Genomic DNA, 22,070 nt, shown 5'->3' on the forward strand with positions numbered 1-22,070 from the left:
CCTGTGCTAGTCAGACGACGTCCCGGATAAAACACAGCGTCCAGTTTGGAAATAAACGGCACATTCCACTGTTACAGGAGTTTTTGTCATGGAAAGAGGAGCGGAGGCTTCGCGCGTCGCGGCAGTGCATTCGCGGGCATGCACACACATAGCCACATTCTGATCTGTGACAGTCACCAATGACATACAGAATGACCAAAATCACACACAAACCTAAGCTACTGTTCAGTACAAATATTCACAGACCTCCAGATGTAGCCTATAGCCTCGGGGGGAAAAAAATGCCAACAGTAGGTAGAGAGAAAATCTATCACCTACCATTGATGTCTTCATAACAGCACAATGCGCCTGTTATTGTGGTTAAGAGCAAAAGCATCAATGATTTGGTTGCTGTCCAGAGGCCGTGTTCTCTGAAGGATAACTGCCAGGAGTGACACCGGGTCTCTGGTTTGTCTGTGCCTACTGCTGTTCCTCAGGTAGTTCTTTAGGCGTCCCAGACTTCACTTCTTTTCAATTCCACTCATGGATATTTGAGCAGCAAAAACTGAACCATTTCAACAATTTGAAACTACACTCTCTGCAGTACAACGTCATCATTGATGTTGAAAAACTCATCCATGACTTTGTCTCCTCTAGGCTTGACTGCTGTAACTCTCTGCTCTTTGGGATCTCTGGAAAAAACCTTCAAAGGCTCCAATACATTCAAAACAGTGCAGCTTGTTATGTGTCGGACGCAGCCCGGAGAACCGACCAGCGTTTGAAGGACCCAGTATGAAATAAGCAGAGCACGGTACAAAGGATAACAGAGTTTAATAAACATAACAGTGATGCGATAAATATAACAAAAGAGTGCGCGGTCTGGCGGGGTGGATTACGGTGCGCTCCCAGCAGCACTAACGGTCCGGAGCCAGAACCAGTTCGGACCCAAGGACCCTGCCGACACCCCCCAGGTGGCCGCGACAAACCGAGTCTGTGAAAGAAGAAATCATTATGTGAGTCCACACGCCACACACAGAGAGACCGCTCAAAGGTGTACAAACAGCAAACACTTCCTGGCTTAATTACTAATCAGCTTCCCACCCTGCAGGCATGGAACACCCTGTTCACAAACAAACTCCACTGCAGTGGAAGCTGATTAAATGACTAACATACAGCTCAATATAATAAGGTGTGAGGGACACCACATTTACTGACTGTACAAATGTTAGTCACAAAACTTAACGTACCTCAGGAAGTGTGCTGACGAGCGTGAGACCTCACCCCCTTCTCTTTCACAGACCATGCATCAAACCTGGACGTTCTCTGCATCCACTGATGATGAAATGGCTCTCAAGACGACGATCTCACCCATCTGGTCACAAGGTCAAGTCTCTGGCAAATACACACTGTGTACTCCAGACTTAAATGCCACCATGTTCCAATCCGTGTAGATGCACCACAGCTGTGAGTCCCAACGAGCCGCACCTGATCAGCCTCAGGTGATCAGGGTGAGGTCCTGATAAATCAGCCACACAGTCACTCAGTCCTAAACACACGCCACCTGGGAGGAAAACCAAAAGACAGAAACAGAAGACAAACAAAAGCCAGCCAGGCACGCCAGCCACAACACAACTAGAATTCTAATGAGAAGATGTAAACAGAAACACATTACACCTATTCTCCATAACCTTCACTGGCTCCCCATCACCTACAGAATCCATTTTAAGATTGCTCTCATCACCCATCAATGCATCCATGGCAATGCCCCCACATACGTCAAAGACGTCGTCAGTCGCCACACATTCTCCCGTTCCCTCCGTTCATACAACACTAATCTTCTCCATCCCCCTCGCACCAAACTTGACACAGTGGGAGACAGGGTCTTCTGTTTAGCTGTCCCTCATATTTGGAACTCCATCCCTGACCATCTGAGGGTTCCACAAACTGTGGAAGCTTTTAAAAAAGTCTCTAGACATACCTGTTTAGACAGGCCTATCACAGGTCTCAATAATTTGAATCTGTTGCATCTTAGTCTTTTAATTCTATTTTATTATTTTATTTTGGTTTTATTACATATTCGTGACTGTTTTTATCTTAAGATTTTATGTTTTTATTCTCTTATTTATCCTTGGTTTTACTTTTTTCCTGTAGCACTACGAGATTTTTTATTAATGAAAGGTGCCCTATTATTATTATTATTATTATTATTATTATTATTATTATTATTATTATTATTATCATGACATTGTTGAACGTCACATTACTCATTTTGTATAAAACAATCAGTTCTGTTGATGGATGTTTATTTTCTTTTATAAGTGGAATATTTATCTAATCACATGAATCTGGAAATGCCAGAAGTGTCTTAATGTGGAAAACTGAAAGGATGATGTCATCACCCTGCCTCTGTAACATGTTATTAACAGTGTAATTTAACACTCAACAAAAATATAAATGCAACACTTTTGGTTTTGCTCCCATTTTGTAAGAGATGAACTCAAAGATCTAAAACTTTTTCCACATACACAATATCACAATTTCCCTCAAATATTGTTCACAAACCAGTCTAAATCTGTGATAGTGAGCACTTCTCCTTTGCTGAGATAATCCATCCCACCTCACAGGTGTGCCATATGAAGATGCTGATTAGACACCATGATTAGTGCACAGGTGTGCCTTAGACTGCCCACAATAAAAGGCCACTCTGAAAGGTGCAGTTTTATCACACAGCACAATGCCACAGATGTCGCAAGATTTGAGGGAGTGTGCAATTGGCATGCTGACAGCAGGAATGTCAACCAGAGCTGTTGCTCGTGTATTGAATGTTCATTTCTCTACCATAAGCCGTCTCCAAAGGTGTTTCAGAGAATTTGGCAGTACATCCAACCAGCCTCACAACCGCAGACCACGTGTAACCACACCAGCCCAGGACCTCCATATCCAGCATGTTCACCTCCAAGATCGTCTGAGACCAGCCACTCGGACAGCTGCTGAAACAATCGGTTTGCATAACCAAAGAATTTCTGCACAAACTGTCAGAAACCATCTCAGGGAAGCTCATCTGCATGCTCCTCGTCCTCATCGGGGTCTCGACCTGACTCCAGTTCGTCGTCGTAACCGACTTGAGTGGGCAAATGCTCACATTTGCTGGCGTTTGGCACGTTGGAGAGGCGTTTTCTTCACGGATGAATCCCGGTTCACACTGTCCAGGGCAGATGGCAGACAGCGTGTGTGGCGTCGTGTGGGTGAGCGATTTTCTGATGTCAATGTTGTGGATCGAGTGGCCCATGGTGACGGTGGCGTTATGGTATGGGCAGGCGTCTGTTATGGACGAAGAACACAGGTGCATTTTATTGATGGCATTTTGAATGCACAGAGATACCGTGACGAGATCCTGAGGCCCATTGTTGTGCCATACAAGAACATCACCTCATGTTGCAGCAGGATAATGCACGGCCCCATGTTGCAAGGATCTGTACACAATTCTTGGAAGCTGAAAACGTCCCAGTTCTTGCATGGCCGGCATACTCACCGGACATGTCACCCATTGAGCATGTTTGGGATGCTCTGGACCGGCGTATACGACAGCGTGTACCAGTTCCTGCCAATACCCAGCAACTTGGCTGGCGTCCTCCAGCTCAGTCTGAGAAACTCACCCAGAGCAGAGAGACGCTGAGGGCCTTCTTTAAAAACTCAAATTAATTAACGCATTTCCAGACATCATCTTCCAAAACAGTTTTAATCTGTGATGATGAATTCTGGCAACAGGTCAGATATAAAGGCTTTATTTAATACGAGAGACGGCTTCTAAAGTGTTAGCTTTTGTTGCTACATTAGCCCCACGTCGTCTTCTCCATTTTTTGTAGAAGCGTTACAACGCTATATACAGGCCTGCCATATGTACTACAGCATTTTCACGCGGTTTCACTGAATCTGTGACAACTGAGATATTTATTGAATGGAACACTTTGAAAATGACAAAGATTGAATAGCAGAAGTTCAGTTGCAGTGTTGATAAGGCCTTAAAAACATGGGATGAAATGAAAATAATAAATGAGGAATTATTTTCTTGGGGGTGCTATGACAAATCCAGGGGGAGCTCTAGCATCCCCCTAGTGCCCTCTTGGCACCGCCCATGGTACCCTCCCTCTTTTACTGAGAAGCCACGTTGCTGTAACATGTGCAGAATGTGGCTTGGCATTGTCTTGCTGAAATAAGCAGAGACGTCCCCGAAAAAGACATTGCTTGGATGGCAGCATGTGTTGCTCCAAAACCTGGATCTATCTTTCAGCATTGATGGTGTCATCGGGGTCTCGACCTGACTCCAGTTCGTCGTCGTAACCGACTTGAGTGGGCAAATGCTCACATTTGCTGGCGTTTGGCACGTTGGAGAGGCGTTTTCTTCACGGATGAATCCCGGTTCACACTGTCCAGGGCAGATGGCAGACAGCGTGTGTGGCGTCGTGTGGGTGAGCGGTTTTCTGATGTCAATGTTGTGGATCGAGTGGCCCATGGTGACGGTGGCCTGGATCTATCTTTCAGCATTGATGGTGCCATCACAGATGTGTAAGTTGCTCATGCCATGGGCACTAACACACCCCCATACCATCACAGATGCTGGCTTTTGAACTTAGCACTGGTAACAGTCTGGATTATCTTTTTCCTGTTTTGTCTGGAGGACACGATGTCCATGATTTCCAAAAATAATTTGAAATGTGGACTCATCAGACCACAGCACACTTTTCCACTTTGTGTCTGTCCATTTCAAGTGAGCTCGGGCCTAGAGAAGGCGGCGGCATCTCTGTATGTTGTTGATGTATGGCTTTCGCTTTGCATGGTAGAGTTTTAACTTGCACCTGTAGATGTAGCGACGAACTGTGTTAACCGACAGTGGTTTTCTAAAGTGTTCCTGAGCCCACGCAGTAAGATCCTTTACACAATGATGTTGGTTTTTTATGCAGTGTTGCCTGAGGGGTCGAAGGTCATGGGCATTCAATGTTGGTTTTCGGCCTTGCCGCTTACATGTAGAAAGTTCTCCAGATTCTCTGAATTTTCTGATTATATTATGGACTGTAGGTGATGGAATCCCTAAATTCCTTGCAATTGAATGTTGAGAAACATTGTTCTTATACTGTTGTACTATTTTTTTCATGCAGTTGTTCACAAAGTGGTGATCCTCATCCCATCTTTGCTTGTGAATGGCTGAGACGTTTAGGGATGCTCCTTTTATCCTCAGTTCCTAAACACTTATTGAGTGTTGTTAGAAGGAAAGGTGATGTAACACAGTGATAAACATACCACTGTCTTTTTTAAAACATGTTACAGGCATCCATTTCAAAATGAGCAAATATTTGCACAAAAACAAAAACGTTTATCAGTTTGAACATTCAATATCTTGTCTTTGTGGTGTATTCAATTTAATATAGATGGAAGAGGATTTGCAAATCATTGTATTCTGTTTTTATTTACATTTTAGACAACGTCCCAACTTCACTGGAATTGGGGTTGTATATGGGGTGTGGGATGAGCTGGGTTGGACCATGTTTCCCTTGACTTTTGACCAAACTACTTCAAAATCTATATCACCTCCAGACATCTACCCAAGTAATATTCCCACCAGATTTGGACCATGTCAGCTTTTTAGATCTTGAGATATCAAAAAAGATGTTTGTTTTTTTTGTTGTTTTTTTGAGCATGTGTCCCTTGAACTTTGACCAAACTACTCCAAAATCTAATCACTTCCAGACAATTCCTTTGACTTCATGTTTGGTTTGTGCTCTGACTGTCAACTGTGGGACCTTATATGCCAGGGGTGGCCAAGTTCGGTCCTCGAGAGCCACCTTCCTGACACTCTTAGTTGTCTCCCTGCTCCAACACACCTGAATCCAATGAAAGACTCGTTAGCAGACTTTTAATGAGCCTTTCATTGGATTCAGGTGTTTTGGAGCAGGGAGACAACTGAGTGTCAGGAAGGTGGCTCTTGAGGACCGAACTTGGCCACCCCTGTTATATGCAGACAGGTGTGTGTCTTTCCAAATCATGTCCAATCAACTGAATTTACCCCAGGTGGACTCCAATTAAGCTGTAGAAACAGCTCAAAGATGACCAGTGTAAACAGGAGGCACCTGAGCTCAATTTTGAACTTCACGGCAAAGGCTGTGAATACTTATGTTGTGTGGGCCGCTGAAGAGGAGGTACTGCTGGCCCACCACCAGAGGGCGCCCTGCCTGAAGTGCGGGCTTCAGGCACAAGAGGGCGCATCCGCCCCAGGAGCAACCGGGAGTGGCAGCTGTCACTCTTCATCAACGCCAGCTGTCACTCATCAACCACCACCATATAAGCCAGGCAGCATCTCCACCTCACTGCCGAGATATCGACTACCCGAAGGTAATCTCTCAACCGTATTCTGTGCCGACCGCACTAATTCTGTATTGTTTGCAGGCGTACCTGTTTCTCCACTTACAGCTGAAGGCTGGGTTCGAAGCTGGTGACAGAGTGACGATCTTCACTCCTCACGCTGAACTGTGATAAGTAGTGATTCAGGCACTGCTGTTTTTCTGTGTTCCTCTTTCGGAGGTGGAGGTGTTTTGCCCACCACAAAGGAACTGTTGCTGACCGTGTTACTGGGTGTGCACACACCCACACTTAACTGTTTCTGCCTCCTGCCAGCAGTACCAGATCTGACAGCTGGAGACGGTGGCCACCTGGGGACTCAGGACTTGGCGACTCCGGCGTGCTTCAGATCCGTTGGCAGTGGAAATCGTGTGGGACCCGACTCTTCTCTGGACAGACGTCTTCTATCCTCGAGCCTGCCCACACGTCACCTCTGTATATTGACTGATATCAAATTCTGTGATTGTCTGTATTTCGTTGTGCACATTCACAACATTAAATTGTTACCTTTTGGCTCATCTCGGCCAACGTCATGGATTCTGAGGGGTGTCAACCATCAGTTGAACAACCAATGGAAGAGCAGGGTGCACAGGTGCCAGCAGGAGGCATGTTAGGTGAGTTGCAGCACATCTTAACTGCCTTCACTGCTCAGATGGACTTAGTGACCGAGCAGAGCAACATACTCAATCGCAGGATGGAGGCTCTCACCACGGAGGTGGAAGCGCACGCACAGGGCGCGGCTGCAGCTCCTCCTCCTGCTGTCCTGGTGCCAAATATAGACATTCCACTGGTCGTCCAACGAACCCCCCCCACCGTCCCCTGAAGCATACATAAGTCCCCCGGAACCGTATGGAGGTTGTGTAGAGACGTGCGCAAACTTCTTAATGCAGTGTTCGCTCATCTTTGCACAGCATCCCGTCATGTACGCGTCAGACTCAAGCCAGGTGGCTTATGTGATTAATTTGCTTCGAGGTGAGGCACGCGCCTGGGTTACGGCGCTCTGTATATTCTGAGTTTGTGAGGGAGTTCAGGCTGGTGTTCGATCACCCTCATAGAGGCGAGACCGCTTCAACGGTGCTGCTGTCTATGAGACAGGGGTGTCGGAGTGCAGCCGAGTATACAGTCGACTTCCGCATCGCGGCTCCGAGAGCCGGCTGGAATGCTGCTGCGCTCCGCACCGCCTTTGTAAACGGACTGTCTCTGGTCCTAAAGGAGCATCTGGTGGCTAAGGACGAGCCACGGGATTTAGACGGGCTTATCGACCTGGTTATATGATTAGACAATCGGTTAGAAGAACGCCGTCGGGAGTGAGACGAAGGACGTGGCCGGGCACGCGCCGTCCCTCTCCCTTCCGGGTCCGGAAAGGTTCCGCCCTCCCCACGCTCCACAGCCTCAGTGCTCTGTGTGGCAACAGCTCCCCCTGCTGACGTTGCTAGGGAAATGAGCAGGGCCAAAATGAGATCAGATGACAGAATGAGGAGGCTGGCCCGCGGGGAGTGTTTTCTCTGCAGCTCAAAAGAGCACATACAGAAAAACTGCCCCAAACGGCCAAAACGACAACACCCGCCCTTAGAGACTGGGCTAAGGGTGGGCCAGGAAATCCACATGGGACACACACGAATATCCGCACGTCTCCCGGTCACAATCCTGAGTGGGGATTTAACCCTTCAAGCCCCAGCACTGGTGGACACGGGGTCCGAAGGTAATCTTCTGGATAGCAGATGGGCAAGGGAAGTAGGGCTCCCCATGGTGGCTCTTCCTTCATCTTTGAAGGTTCGAGCACTAGATGGCACCCTTCTCCCCTTAATCACACACAAGACACAACCAGTAACTCTGGTGGTGTCTGGGAATCATCGGGAGGAGATTGAGTTCTATGTGACTCCTTCTACCTCCCGTGTAATTTTGGGCTTTCCATGGATGATTAAACACAATCCCCAGATCGATTGGCCGTCTGGGGTGGTGGCTCAGTGGAGCGAAACCTGCCACCGGGAGTGTTTAGGATCCTCGGTTCACCCCGGTCTGAGGGCTAACGAAGAAGTTAAAGTCCCTCCCAATCTGACGGCGGTGCCTGAGGAGTACCACGATCTCGCTGACGTCTTCAGCAAAGATCTGGCACTCACTCTTCCCCCCACCGGCCGTACGATTGTGCCATTGATTTGATCCCGGGCGTCGAGTACACGTCCAGTAGACTGTACAACCTCTCACGTCCAGAGCGCGAATCAAGGGAGACCTACATCTGGGACTCGTTAGCTGCCGGGTTGATCTGAAACTCCACCTCCCCGATGTGTGCTGGTTTCTTTTTTGTGGGCAAAAAGGACGGCGGACTCCGTCCATGCATTGATTACAGGGGGCTGAACGAGATTATGGTTCGCAATCGATACCCGTTGCCCCTGTTAGATTCGGTGTTCACGCCCCTGCATGGAGCCAAAATTTTCACCAAACTGGATCTTAGGAATGCTTATCACCTGGTTCGGATCCGGAAGGGAGATGAATGGAAGACGGCATTTAACACCCCGTTAGATCACTTTGAGTACCTGGTCATGCTGTTCGGCCTCACTAACGCCTCCGTGACGTTCCAAGCTTTGGTAAACGATGTCTTGCGGGACTTCCTGCACCAATTCGTCTTCGTATACCTGGACGATATCCTCATCTTTTCCCCGGATCCTGAGACTCATGTTAAGCATGTACGTCAGGTCCTGCAGCGGTTGTTGGAGAACCGGCTGTTTGTGAAGGGCGAGAAGTGCGAGTTCCACCACACTTCTTTGTCCTTCCTGGGGTTCATAATCTCCTCCAACTCCGTCACCCCTGATCCGGCCAAGGTTGCGGCGGTGAGAGATTGGCCCCAACCAACAAGCCGTAGGAAGCTGCAACAGTTCCTCGGCTTTGCAAATTTCTACAGGAGGTTTATTAAGGGCTACAGTCAGGTTGTTAGCCCCCTGACAGCCCTGACCTCCTCTAAGGTCCCCTTCACCTGGTCGGATCGTTGCGAGGCCGCGTTTAGGGAGTTGAAGCGCCGGTTCTCAACTGCGCCAGTTCTGGTGCAGCCCGATCCTAACCGCCAGTTTATTGTTGAAGTGGACGCCTCTGACTCAGGGATAGGAGCCGTGCTGTCCCAGAGCAGGGAGTCCAATAAGGTTCTCCACCCCTGTGCCTATTTCTCCCACAGGTTGACCCCGGCTGAGCGAAACTATGACATGGGCAATCGTGAGCTCCTTGCGGTGAAAGAGGCTCTTGAGGAGTGGAGACACCTGTTGGAGGGAGCTGCGGTGCCATTTACGGTTTTCACTGACCATCGGAACCTGGAGTACATCCGGACCGCCAAGCGTCTGAACTCCAGGCAAGCCCGCTGATCATTGTTCTTTGGGCGTTTTGACTTCCAGATCACCTACCGCCCCGGGACCAAGAACCAACGATCCGACGCCTTGTCCCGGGTTCATGAAGAGGAAGTCAAACCCGAGCTGTCAGATCCAACAGAAACCATCATCCCCGAGTCCACTGTCGTGCCCACCCTCACCTGGGACGTGGAGAAGAACGTCCGGGAGGCCCTGACACGGAACCCGGACCCAGGAACTGGCCCGCAAAATAAACTGTACGTCCCACCAGAGGCCAGGGCTGCCGTTCTGGACTTCTGTCATGGTTCCAAGCTCTCCTGTCACCCAGGGGTGCGAAGAACCGTGGCAGTGGTCCGGCAGCGCTTCTGGTGGGCGTCTATGGAAGCTGACGTCCGGGAGTACGTCCGGGCCTGTACCACCTGCGCCAGGGGCAAGGCAGACCACAGAAAGACACAAGGACCCCTCCAGCCATTACCTGTGCCACATCGCCCCTGGTCCCACATCGGCCTGGACTTTGTCACGGGTCTCCCGACGTCCCAGGGCAATACAACCATCCTCACGATAGTGGACCGGTTCTCCAAGGCGGCCCACTTCGTGGCCCTCCCGAAGCTCCCAACGGCCCAGGAGACTGCAGACCTCCTGGTCCACCATGTCGTGCGTCTGCATGGGATACCAACGGACATTGTCTCGGATTGTGGTCCTCAGTTCTCCTCTCAAGTCTGGAGGAGTTTCTGCAGGGAACTGGGGGCCACCGTGAGCCTCTCGTCCAGGTATCATCCACAGACCAACCGACAGGCAGAGCGGGCGAACCAAGAACTGGAACAGGCCCTCTGCTGTGTGACCTCCGCGCACCCGGCGGCTTGGAGTGACCATCTGGCCTGGATCGAGTACGCCCATAACAGTCAAGTGTCCTCAGCCACCGGCCTCTCCCCGTTTGAAGTATGTTTGGGGTACCAGCCCCCATTGTTTCCCGTAGTGGAGGGAGAGGTCGGTGTGCCCTCGGTCCAGGCCCATCTTCACAGATGTCGTCGGGTGTGGCACACCGCCCGTTCTGCCCTGCTGAAGGCCTGGACGAGGGCCCAGGCCCATGCAGACCGCCGGCGATCCCCGGCCCCTGCATATCAGCCTGGGCAGGAGGTGTGGCTTTCTACTAAGGACATTCCCTTACAGGTGGACTCACCCAAATTAAAAGACCGTTACATCAGATCATTCAAGATCCTCAAGGTCCTCAGTCCTGCCGCAGTGAAGCTTCAACTCCCAGCTTCACTGCGGATCCACCCGGTCTTCCACGTGTCACGCCTCAAGCCACACCACACTTCACCCCTCTGCACCCCCGGACTGGCGCCGCCTCCTGCCCGGATCATTGACGGGGAGCCTGCATGGACGGTTCGCAGGCTCCTGGACATCCGTCGGAAAGGCCGGGGGTTCCAGTATCTGGTGGACTGGGAGGGTTATGGACCCGAAGAATGCTCCTGGGTGAAGAGGAGCTTCATCTTGGACCCTCCTGGCCGACTTCTACACCTGTCATCCCGACAAACCTGGTCGGGCGCCAGGATGCGCCCGTTGAGGGGGGGGTCCTGTTGTGTGGGCCGCTGAAGAGGAGGTACTGCTGGCCCACCACCAGAGGGCGCCCTGCCTGAAGTGCGGGCTTCAGGCACGAGAGGGCGCATCCGCCCCAGGAGCAACCGGGAGTGGCAGCTGTCACTCATCATCAACGCCAGCTGTCACTCATCAACCACCACCATATAAGCCAGGCAGCATCTCCACCTCACTGTCGAGATATCGACTACCCGAAGGTAATCTCTCAGCTGTATTCTGTGCCGACCGCACTAATTCTGTATTGTTTGCAGGCGTACCTGTTTCTCCACTTACAGCTGAAGGCTGGGTTCGAAGCTGGTGACAGAGTGACGATCTTCACTCCTCATGCTGAACTGTGATAAGTAGTGATTCAGGCGCTGCTGTTTTTCTGTGTTCCTCTTTCGGAGGTGAAGGTGTTTTGCCCACCACAAAGGAACTGTTGCTGACCATGTTACTGGGTGTGCACACACCCACACTTAACTGTTTCTGCCTCCTGCCAGCAGTACCAGATCTGACAGCTGGAGACGGTGGCCACCTGGGGACTCAGGACTTGGCGACTCCGGCGTGCTTCAGATCCGTTGGCAGTGGAAATCGTGTGGGACCCGACTCTTCTCTGGACAGACGTCTTCTATCCTCGAGCCTGCCCACACGTCACATCTGTATATTGACTGATATCAAATTCTGTGATTGTCTGTATTTCGTTGTGCACATTCACAACATTAAATTGTTACCTTTTGGCTCATCTATTGACCGTTCTTTTACGCCCCCTGTTGTGGGTCCGTGTCACTACACTTTCCCAACAACTTATGTATATGTGATATCTTATTTTGTTAGTTTGTATAAATTTGCAAAAAACTTTTTCATCTTGTCATTAACAAACGTATCACACAGTTTTTTGACCTGGAATATACAGAAGTAAATATATAAACTGAGTGGTGGCGTTGCAGACTGCACATACTTGAGTCCAGGTCAACTTCAAGGTCATGTGGAGTTGTGCAGCTCAAGCGTGTGATTGTACAATCTGACTGCATCATGCAAGCCCTACCATTAATTAATGCTTCGATCTTAAATATGATCAATCTATCTTTATTAGTTGGCTATGTACCACAGGCTTTTAAGGTGGCAGTAATTAAACCATTACTTAAAAAGCCATCACTTGACCCAGCTATCTTAGCTAATTATAGGCCAATCTCCAACCTTCCTTTTCTCTCAAAAATTCTTGAAAGGGTAGTTGTAAAACAGCTAACTGATCATCTGCAGAGGAATGGTCTATTTGAAGAGTTTCAGTCAGGTTTTAGAATTCATCATAGTACAGAAACAGCATTAGTGAAGGTTACAAATGATCTTCTTATGGCCTCAGACAGTGGACTCATCTCTGTGCTTGTTCTGTTAAAAGGGAGTTTTTCCTTCCCACTGTCGCCAAGTGCTTGCTCACAGGGGGTCGTTTTGACCGTTGGGGTTTTTCCGTAATTATTGTATGGCCTTGCCTTACAATATAAGGTGCCATGGGGCAACTGTTTGTTGTGATTTGGCGCTATATAAATAAAATTGATTTGATTTGATTTGATCATTATATCAAGTTTCAGTTGGAACATTTATTTTCTCATTTCAGTGTTTTTTTTTTTTTTTTACTGTGGCCTCAGGATTCCATCCAAATTATCAAATTAATTGCAATGAAAATCCAGTGTGAGAGATTTCTTTTGCATTATTTCATTAAAGTAATTAGAGCACTGTGCACATACAGCGCAAACCTCCGCCGACACTAGTTTCCATTTCCATAAAATTTTACCTTAAAAAAATTTTTCAAGGTTCAAGTCCTGTTAGAAGTGACTTTTCATAAGCTAAATTAGATGTGATCAAATGTCAGGAGGATGTATTTAGTTCATGCACTTGAATCAAAGTTTTTGTTGTGGTGGTGTGAGTTTTTTTTCCAACTGTTTCAGTTTCTGAATTCTTTTTCAGATCATCTTCACAGAACATTGGTTATCTCTGCTATGCACAATTTGTCATTGCTTTTTGGCACTTGGTGTCCATCTGATAACTGGAAGACAAAGTAGGTATAGTGCAGCGGATACGAGAATATTTAGAGGGGAATCCTGCAAATGGTGATAAAAGCATAAAATTCGGCAGAAATACTCCTCAGTCAATCTTCTTTTGAAAAAAAAAAACGATTGGCCACTTGAATTTTTAATCGGTGGTCAGGTAGGGGTCAATTGAAGAATTATACAGAGGTCAAAATTAAAAGATGCTCCAATCATATTGAAAATATTCAACATTATTTGCCTGATCATAAAGATTCCAAAAAGGTATACATAGTTTGGACTATCTGTGACTGAATTCCATGGAGTTACAGGATAAAAACAGCAAGAATGGTGACAAAGGTCAGTTTCATTTTGTACAGGGGTCAAAAGTTAAAGTTGCTCCAATTTTGGTAAAGCGTGATGCAAATTACTAGTTGAGTTAACACGGTTCTAAAAAGGAATAGTTTGGACCATGTATCATCCTTACTTATCACGTTACGGGGTAACATATGTCACATGTCATAGAATCCAATAGACGTAGACCTTGTTTGACGTTTACTTTGGAGACCAAGCATTCAACACTGTCAACACTATTCCATTTATTAATCCTATTAGCTCAACCAATAATTTCTGCTGATCATCCTTGAGATTCATTACAATTTTTAAGCTTTAATAAATTTGCAAAAAAAAAAAAAAAAAAACTTCTCATTATGGGGTGTTGTGTGTAGAATTTTGAGGGGAAAAAGTAATTTGATCTATTTAAGATTAAGGCTGTAAAATAACAAAATGCGTAAAAAGTGAAGCGCTGTGAATACTTTCTGGATGCACTGTGTACTGAGCGTAAAGTCAAATAGATTTAACAAACATATCACACAGTTTTTTTGACCTGGAATATACACAAGTAAATATATAGACTGAGTGGTGGCGCTGTAGACTGCACAGACTGAGTCCAGGTCAGCTTTGAGGTTGTGGAGTTGCACAGCTCAAACACAGTCTGTACACGAATCTTATACATTCAGACAAGAATTTTGCAGTGTTTTGTATCAGTATCTTATCCAAGGACACAGACAGGCAGCATGAGAAAGATTCAAACCCAGGTCTACGTATTGCCAGGCAGCTCCTTACCCACTCAGCTAGCTGTAGAGCCGCTAGCTGAGTGAACTGAATGCAAATTGTTGATCAGAGTTAAATTATTAACACTGCTTTGATCTGTGATTGTTTGTTAGCACTGTTATACACAATTGATTTGAATGAATGTTTATGGAGGGATTGGGCAGGACCAAGAAACAGTTCATTAAGTATGCTGAATTTGTTGTTGCTGATTATGTGTTAATTTAGTTTGAATGAATTTGCTCTGGGAATGAGGTTAGTACAACCAGAGACCCAAAAAAGATAACCACGCAGATGTAAAAATGGAAGCATTTTTATTCCCAGCTGTTGTTAAAACTTAGCTCAGAACTCAGCAGAGGTTGGCAACTAGAAATCAAACACCGTAAGAAATGAATGCAAGAGAGCAGGCACGGAACTGAGACAATCTGGCACTGGCGTGAAGGGGTGTGGTTATATAATGTGTGACCCAATTAACCGGGTAATGAGCTGCACATGAAAACAGAAAGCCAAGTGCCTGTGAAGGAAAGGAAACAAAGTACACAAGGAGCGAGTCTAGCTGAGTCAGCGTTCCAGGAGGAATAACAACACCGAACAGAATTCACTCAGAGCTACAAAATAAAAATACTTCATATTTGTTCCAATAGGATTTGGGTTGTTTGTTGGACAGTAGGGCCGTGGTGGGAGACTGTGCTCTAATGAGAGTCCTTCTAGTTATTAATGCTCTCACCATGTGCACGACTACTTAACCTGTTTATGCCCAGATTTTTTTTTTTTTTTTTTTTTTTACAAGTGGAAAAACTTGCATTTGTACCTTTGAGATTTTTTATTGTGAGTAGAAAATGACAGTGATACACTTCGGCAACAAGTGCCCCATTAACCCGTTCCAGTGGGGCAAAATGGGTTAATGGGGCAGCAGAGTTGATCCACCAAACACTGTACCAGACGAAAGTTATCTTGGTTACTTCTGTGAACCCACAAGAGACATTAATTATAATTACTATTCACCTGATAATTGATCAATAAATCTTTACATACTGATCTCAAGTCACATGCGCTGACTTTAGCAACAGGCTAACAACAACTGTACTGGCTAGCAAAGTGGCATGACTCAGCATTTTATGTTTACAAACTGTGCAGTAAGAATATAAGATAATTTTAATTATTTTCTGTCGTAACTTGAAAGTAAAACTCAAAACTAATTTTGAGATGTCCATGGGCCAATGTTGAAAGAAACTGCAACGAGTAAAACACACAATTTGATTTATTTTTGAAGACTTAAGTGTGGTTTTCTAGAGATAAATTGTCTCTTTAATTTGGATTTGGATGAGTCAGAACTGTAATGAAGGTGTGGGATTATACATTTGATTTATTGTAAATGGAATTTGGATTAAAAAATGCTCAGTGGTAAAATTTAATCAGATAATAATAATAATAAAAAAAAAACCAGATCAATCTTACTCATCAAAATGTAAATGTGTGTACTGTTGATTACAATGATAACCAGTTAAAATAAACTTAGGACATTTAAAAAAAAAGAAGAATTTATTTATTTATTCTTTATTTGCCAGAAGTCTGGTGAAATAGTTTGTACTTGAGGTTTCGTGTGATAAGCACTTTTTGGCAGAAAACACAGAAGTCAGACATTGTGGTAAAAGCCTGCCGTAGGTTCCTCATTTTTGGACTCTTTGTGTTCTGTCAGAAGTCAACCCCGTGACTGGATGAGGTCAAAAGCCACAATGGGATCTGAGTTGAAATTATGTGACACAACTTTGCTGACATGGTGAAACACCAAGAACAGAACTGCTGCTGTTGCACACCAAGACCAGGTCCCGGGATTAGACCCGGATCTGTTCAGGAGGAACCGAGTGACGTCTCTGGGTCACATCCACAAATCAAGTTTTAAAAAGTCACTCCCCCACAAAGAAATAACGTTTGTTGAATTGGTTCAAATGAGTAAATAATAGTCTTTTGTGTGTTTTTAAAGTAAAACAGGATTATGGATTACTGTTATAGATTAAATCCTGTCAGTTTGAAAATTAAAGATCTGCAGCATCTGAACACGTTTGATTTTTATTTTTTTCACTCTTGAAATTAATCCTTTCAGATTATTTCTATTAATCGACTTCAGGTATTAACCACACGGGGGCAGTATGAGTCAGGACGCTTAAACATAGGGAGGACAAAGATCTAGCTGTGGATTCCCGGATCTGGAGGAAAAAACGTGCACGGTCACTTTGGGAAATTAGAGGAGCAGGATTCAGACCCACGTCCACCTGGTCTTGGAGCAGGACCTACCTGTGTATTTGACCTTGAGAACAGGGTTAGGGTAATGATCCAAATGATCCACAATAAAACGACTGTGGTTCTTTTGACACAGGAGCCAGATGAGGTCTGCAGGAGGAACTGCGTCAGGTTTCCTGCCTATGTTTGATTTGGAAGCAGCAGGAGTCTAAAGATGCCTTTGGGCGACTGAGACTGGTAACCTAATCCGGCCCAGGAAGCCTCCCTTTGTGTGAGCAGGTGGTGACTACCAGGATCAGGTTTTACCAGCAGAGGATGAACCAACCCCAGAGACAAAAGAGTCTCCAAAGGGTTAAAAGTACACAAAACATTCCTGCTCGTCCCTTTTTCTCCGGCACAGAGGACAGCTGAATGGGACGGAGACAGACAGGGGTACAGTGGTGCCCGTCCAAAGAAAGTAGTGTTCGATGGGTTCATGAAGCATTTAGTCAAACAGGAGTCCGTTATCTTCATAACTTCACACAGTGTTAATGTCCTTCATGAACACAAGTCTGATCAAATGTCTTCTGGACTGTAGCAGGAGGAAACCTTCAGCATTTATACTTCGATACATGTATAATGCATTATGAAGTATTTCACTGTACCAGGCAGATGACGTTAAGAAAACCTCACTCCCCACGGTCAAAAGACGCTCTCGTGACAGACGCTCAGAGTGCCTGTCTCCCATCCCAGGGACTCATAGTATGAACCCAGTGTGGGACGAAGTAACACTGGTCACAACTGCAGTTATTACTACCAGGTGTTACACTGTACCAGGTATTATACTGTGGCACCAAGTGTTATACCGTACTGTAATTTCCCCCGGCTCTTTTATGTAAGATTCTGCCCCTTACCAAAAACCAAACCACTATATTTCTCATTTTGAGTTTATTAAAGGTCATGTTAGAAACCAGGCCTGGGACGCTCAGTGTCCATCTTGTGAAAAGCCCCGAAGTACCTTGTACAACACTTTCATACAATGTGGGTGTTAACAATGGGTCAAATAACACAAACACTTGATAACAAACATAGAATAAGGAATTAGCACAGATATTATCTAACAGTACCATGCAGTGCAGTACCAGGTACCAGCAACACTGTACCAGGCACCAGGTGATACACTGTAGCAGGCAGAGCAGCGCCAAGCATTGAGTTGTACCAGGTATTTTCCTGTGCACCAAGCGTTACACCGTACCAGGTGTTATCCTGTAGCAGGTGTTACTGTGGTAGACATTACACTGTACAAGGTATTACTGTGGCATCTTTTGTTATACTGTACTGGGCAGTGCTGCACCAGGTGTTATACTGTACCAGATCCTGTACTGGAGAAGGGCATTGGGAACATATGGGAATTGACCCCTGACCCTGTGAGTGTTTCCTCCCTCGTGTCCATCGGTCACTTTTTGTTTGCACTTGGATTAAGACACAGTATAAATAAGATTATATACACTCAACAAAAATATAAACGCAACACTTTTGGTTTTGCTCCCATTTTGTATGAGATGAACTCAAAGATCTAAAACTTTTTCCACATACACAATATCACCATTTCCCTCAAATATTGTTCACAAACCAGTCTAAATCTGTGATAGTGAGCACTTCTCCTTTGCTGAGATAATCCATCCCACCTCACAGGTGTGCCATATCAAGATGCTGATTAGACACCATGATTAGTGCACAGGTGTGCCTTAGACTGCCCACAATAAGCAGCGTTCTTGTAGCGTTCTAAGCAATCAGATCCTTCATCTGACGTACTCTGCTTAGCCACGCCCCAATAAACATTCCTCAGTGGGAGAAACTTCCACCGCGTCTCAAACATTCCTCAAATATCTGAACGTCTTCAGAAAGATTTACACACTGTATCATTTTACAAACTAGATCCCATTAAATCTATTATTAAAAAAACAAAACAAAACATTTTTAACTAAAATGAATTTGATCTCAAAAATATTAGACCATTACATTCTTACATTTCCTTTAAGAAAAGCAGCCGGTCAGGACACACGTGTACATCTGGACACGCTCTGTCACATCACGTGGTTAACCTTTGACCCTGACAGTGAGCAGCCTTTTTTCCAGACCAATAGAGCTGAACCGTCTTATTTCACTTCTTTCCATTTTTAATCGACACCCTGACGGTTGTCTTGGCGTCTCACTGAGCATCTTTGTTGCGTCCACACGTGGATGTCCCTCAGTGAGGTTTTGACCAAAAGACAGGTGTCCCATTTCGTGTTCCAGACTGTATATGGACCAGTTGGACCCTATAGACAGTCGCATATTTGTCCTATGGTATCTCCATCGTCTCTGAAAGAATGGAGAGTTTACAGGGAGAGAGAGAATCCAGGGGTTTGGGGAGTTGAACCCACAGCCTGTTGGTCACAGCTTCCAGGTTGATGTAGGACAGTGCAGGAACAGAAACCCTGCATGACTGGACTAAACAGTGAAGACTAGAACATGCTTGTGTTCAGCCGTTCGAGTCTGAGCTAATAACAAACTGTTGTGACGTGTTGAGACCCAGTTTACTTTACCAGACCACAAAAATCATGACATCAGGAAACAGAGGTTGGCGTCCTGTGACAAAGCTGTAAAACCACAACAGCCTGTAAACTGTCTCAGTCGTCCTGGCCGGGCCGGCACCATTCACAACTACTCTACTGCGAATCTGCTCCAGGTTCTGACTGAGGTCACGGTGTCCCAGCTGATCCACCTTCAAAATGAAACGGGCTTCATCTGGTTCTCCTGAGGAAACTGTTAGGTTAACACATAGGCTCCATCCCAAGCCACACTCTCAATGACACAAACCCAGGCCTGGTCTGAGCGGAGGTTTTGGGGTCTCACTGGCTCACAGTGCATGGGACCTGATGCGTGGATCTTCTGAGGACAGGCTTTGCTGGAATGAGATCGTGAAGCAGGACTTGTTTCACAGTGTGACCACGTTGAGCTCAGGTCAAGTCTTGGAGCACACGCTGCTGCTGTACTGCGCCGTATCAGCCACACTACAGACCTGCTTTAGGTCCTGGGTGGCAACCACCTCTTACTGTGTGGTTCTGAGACTTGGACACATGATCCAAGGAAACAACAAGATGCCTTTGGTACCAGGTTTCTTCAGAGGATTCTTGGGTACCACTGGTTACTTAAAGAGATCCAGATGAGGAGCATTACCGACAATGTGAGGGAACATCAGCTACGATGTTTTGGACATGTGGGGCACCTCTGTGGACACGATCTAGCACACAGGTACCTCAGTGTCAAGGACATCAGCAAATGGACCCCCCCCCAAAATCATCTGGCTTTGGTATATTGAAGTACTGAAGGCTACTTTTGGGAGGTGATGGACTGGTGGTCCACCTGTGTGGTTGCTGATCAGGATCCAAGGGCTGTTCTACACTAGTGCCTGCTCCCACATCTGGTCTGGATCCTGATGTCGATTCTGGATCACTTACTTTTTTTAATAATGTAACTGATCACTTTGTTGTTTGTCTTGAGACTTCCTCCAGTTGTTCAGAGTCTCCACAGCGGATCCTGTACAGATCCGCATCAAGATTTGGTGCATGCCAGATGTTTTTAATGAAACTCCAGCTGAACATGGATCTAAACAGCACAGCACCTGGTCTGTCCAAGTGGTCCCAAAAACAAAGTACTAATCAGGATGGACTCTGCTTCACTGCTGAGGTCTGACAGGTTTTCATCGAGCGGACTGGCCGCTTTAGCACTTTGTACTTTTCCAGTAATTTCTGAGACTGCCTCTCTGCTCATGGTGCAACGTGTCGGTTAAAATATAACCCACAGCATTTCAGTGAAATTCCATACAGATCTGGATCAGGATCTGATGTTTATCACATCACTTCACTTCAGCCATGGTGGAGGATAAGAGTGCTGCTCCTTCAGTCTGTTTTTGAGTCATCCAGCTAATAAACTAATCCACACAGTGTGACAGCTGAAGGTTTTGGGTGGAGACAGATCGTAAAAAGTTGTCAGCCTTAAACTTTTCCACAGTGAACGTGTTATCAGAACGTTACAATAATAGAACCAGGTCAAGAGATTGTGTGAAGGATGATTAAAAACCTCTGGTGTTATCAAACAGAGGTCTGAAGATAAACTGAGTGGTTTGCTGCCCCCTGTAGGTCAGCACATGGATTTTTGTTTAAACTTTGCTGTGATTTGGTTGGACGGAGACAGAATGAGATCCACAGGTGGATTAGGGCGGTGCTGAAGGGGCTAAGCAGAAGGTGGCGCTCTTAATCTACGGCCCATGCACACTCCAACTCTCATGAGGTTCTGAACTTCAGATAGTGACATTAAGATCGACATCACAGACACAAGCGACATGAACGGGTTCCCGTCACAGGGAGGCTGGACTGTCCCTTGGAGATTGAGAGAGAAGTTTGAACATCCTGAAGGAGGTCAGCACAGAACTGCTGGAGGGTTTCTGGACACAGATCCAGAACACACTAAGGAGGTAGACCTATATAGGCACTGAGGCCTGCTGGTGCTGGTGCTTATCATTGGGATTTCGTAGCACCAAGTGGATGAGAGTCCACGACTCCCCCTAGAGGGGACAAAAAACCTGATGCAGATTACTTCCCCAGCAGAGGCCAGTACCCATTTACAGCAGGGTAGACAAAGACCATGGAGATTAAGTGTTTTTTCCAAGGACACAGGCAGATAGTAGGAATGGGATTCAAACACAGGTCTACATACTGGCAGGCCAGCTTCTTATCCATTCAGCTACCTGCTGTACAAATACAAGTACACACTGGCAGGATACCATCTCTCCCAAGGCCTGATGGGTTCGTCTTTACCTCACACCAGTGCTATTAAGCACCGAGGTCTTCCCCGGGTCTCCTCCCAGTTGGATGTACCAGGAAGACCTCCCTAGGGAGACCACCAGGGGGAATCCTCACCTGATGCCTGAACCTCATTAGCTGGCTCCTTTCGATGCAAAGAAGCAGCGGCTCTACTCAGAGTCCCTCCTGGACATTCAAGCTTCTCACCCTGTCCCTAAGTGTAGACCCAGATACCTGACAGAGGAATCAGGCTCAGCTGGTTCTTCACCACAGTGAGATAATCACTTTTTACATTTATTTAGAGGTTTAACTCTACAGCAACTGGAATGTTTGTCCCTTATATCTTGGCTAAAACCAGGACATGTTTCCCACACTGTTTGAGGTGAGGAAGGTCTTGGGTTTCACAGCGTGCGGACGTGAGTTTAGTTGCAAAAAGTGCCAAAAAAAACAAAACAAAAAAAACCCCAAAACAAAACAAAAAAACAAAACCTAGAAACATTAAACTGGAGCTTAATTTTTGAAGCATCTGCAGTAAAAAGTGGATGTTAAATGTTGACATGTAAACAGTTTACAGCATTCTTTCTTTTTTT

Source organism: Thalassophryne amazonica, chromosome 3 (assembly GCF_902500255.1).
Source record: "Thalassophryne amazonica chromosome 3, fThaAma1.1, whole genome shotgun sequence".
Taxonomy (NCBI): Eukaryota; Metazoa; Chordata; class Actinopteri; order Batrachoidiformes; family Batrachoididae; genus Thalassophryne; species Thalassophryne amazonica.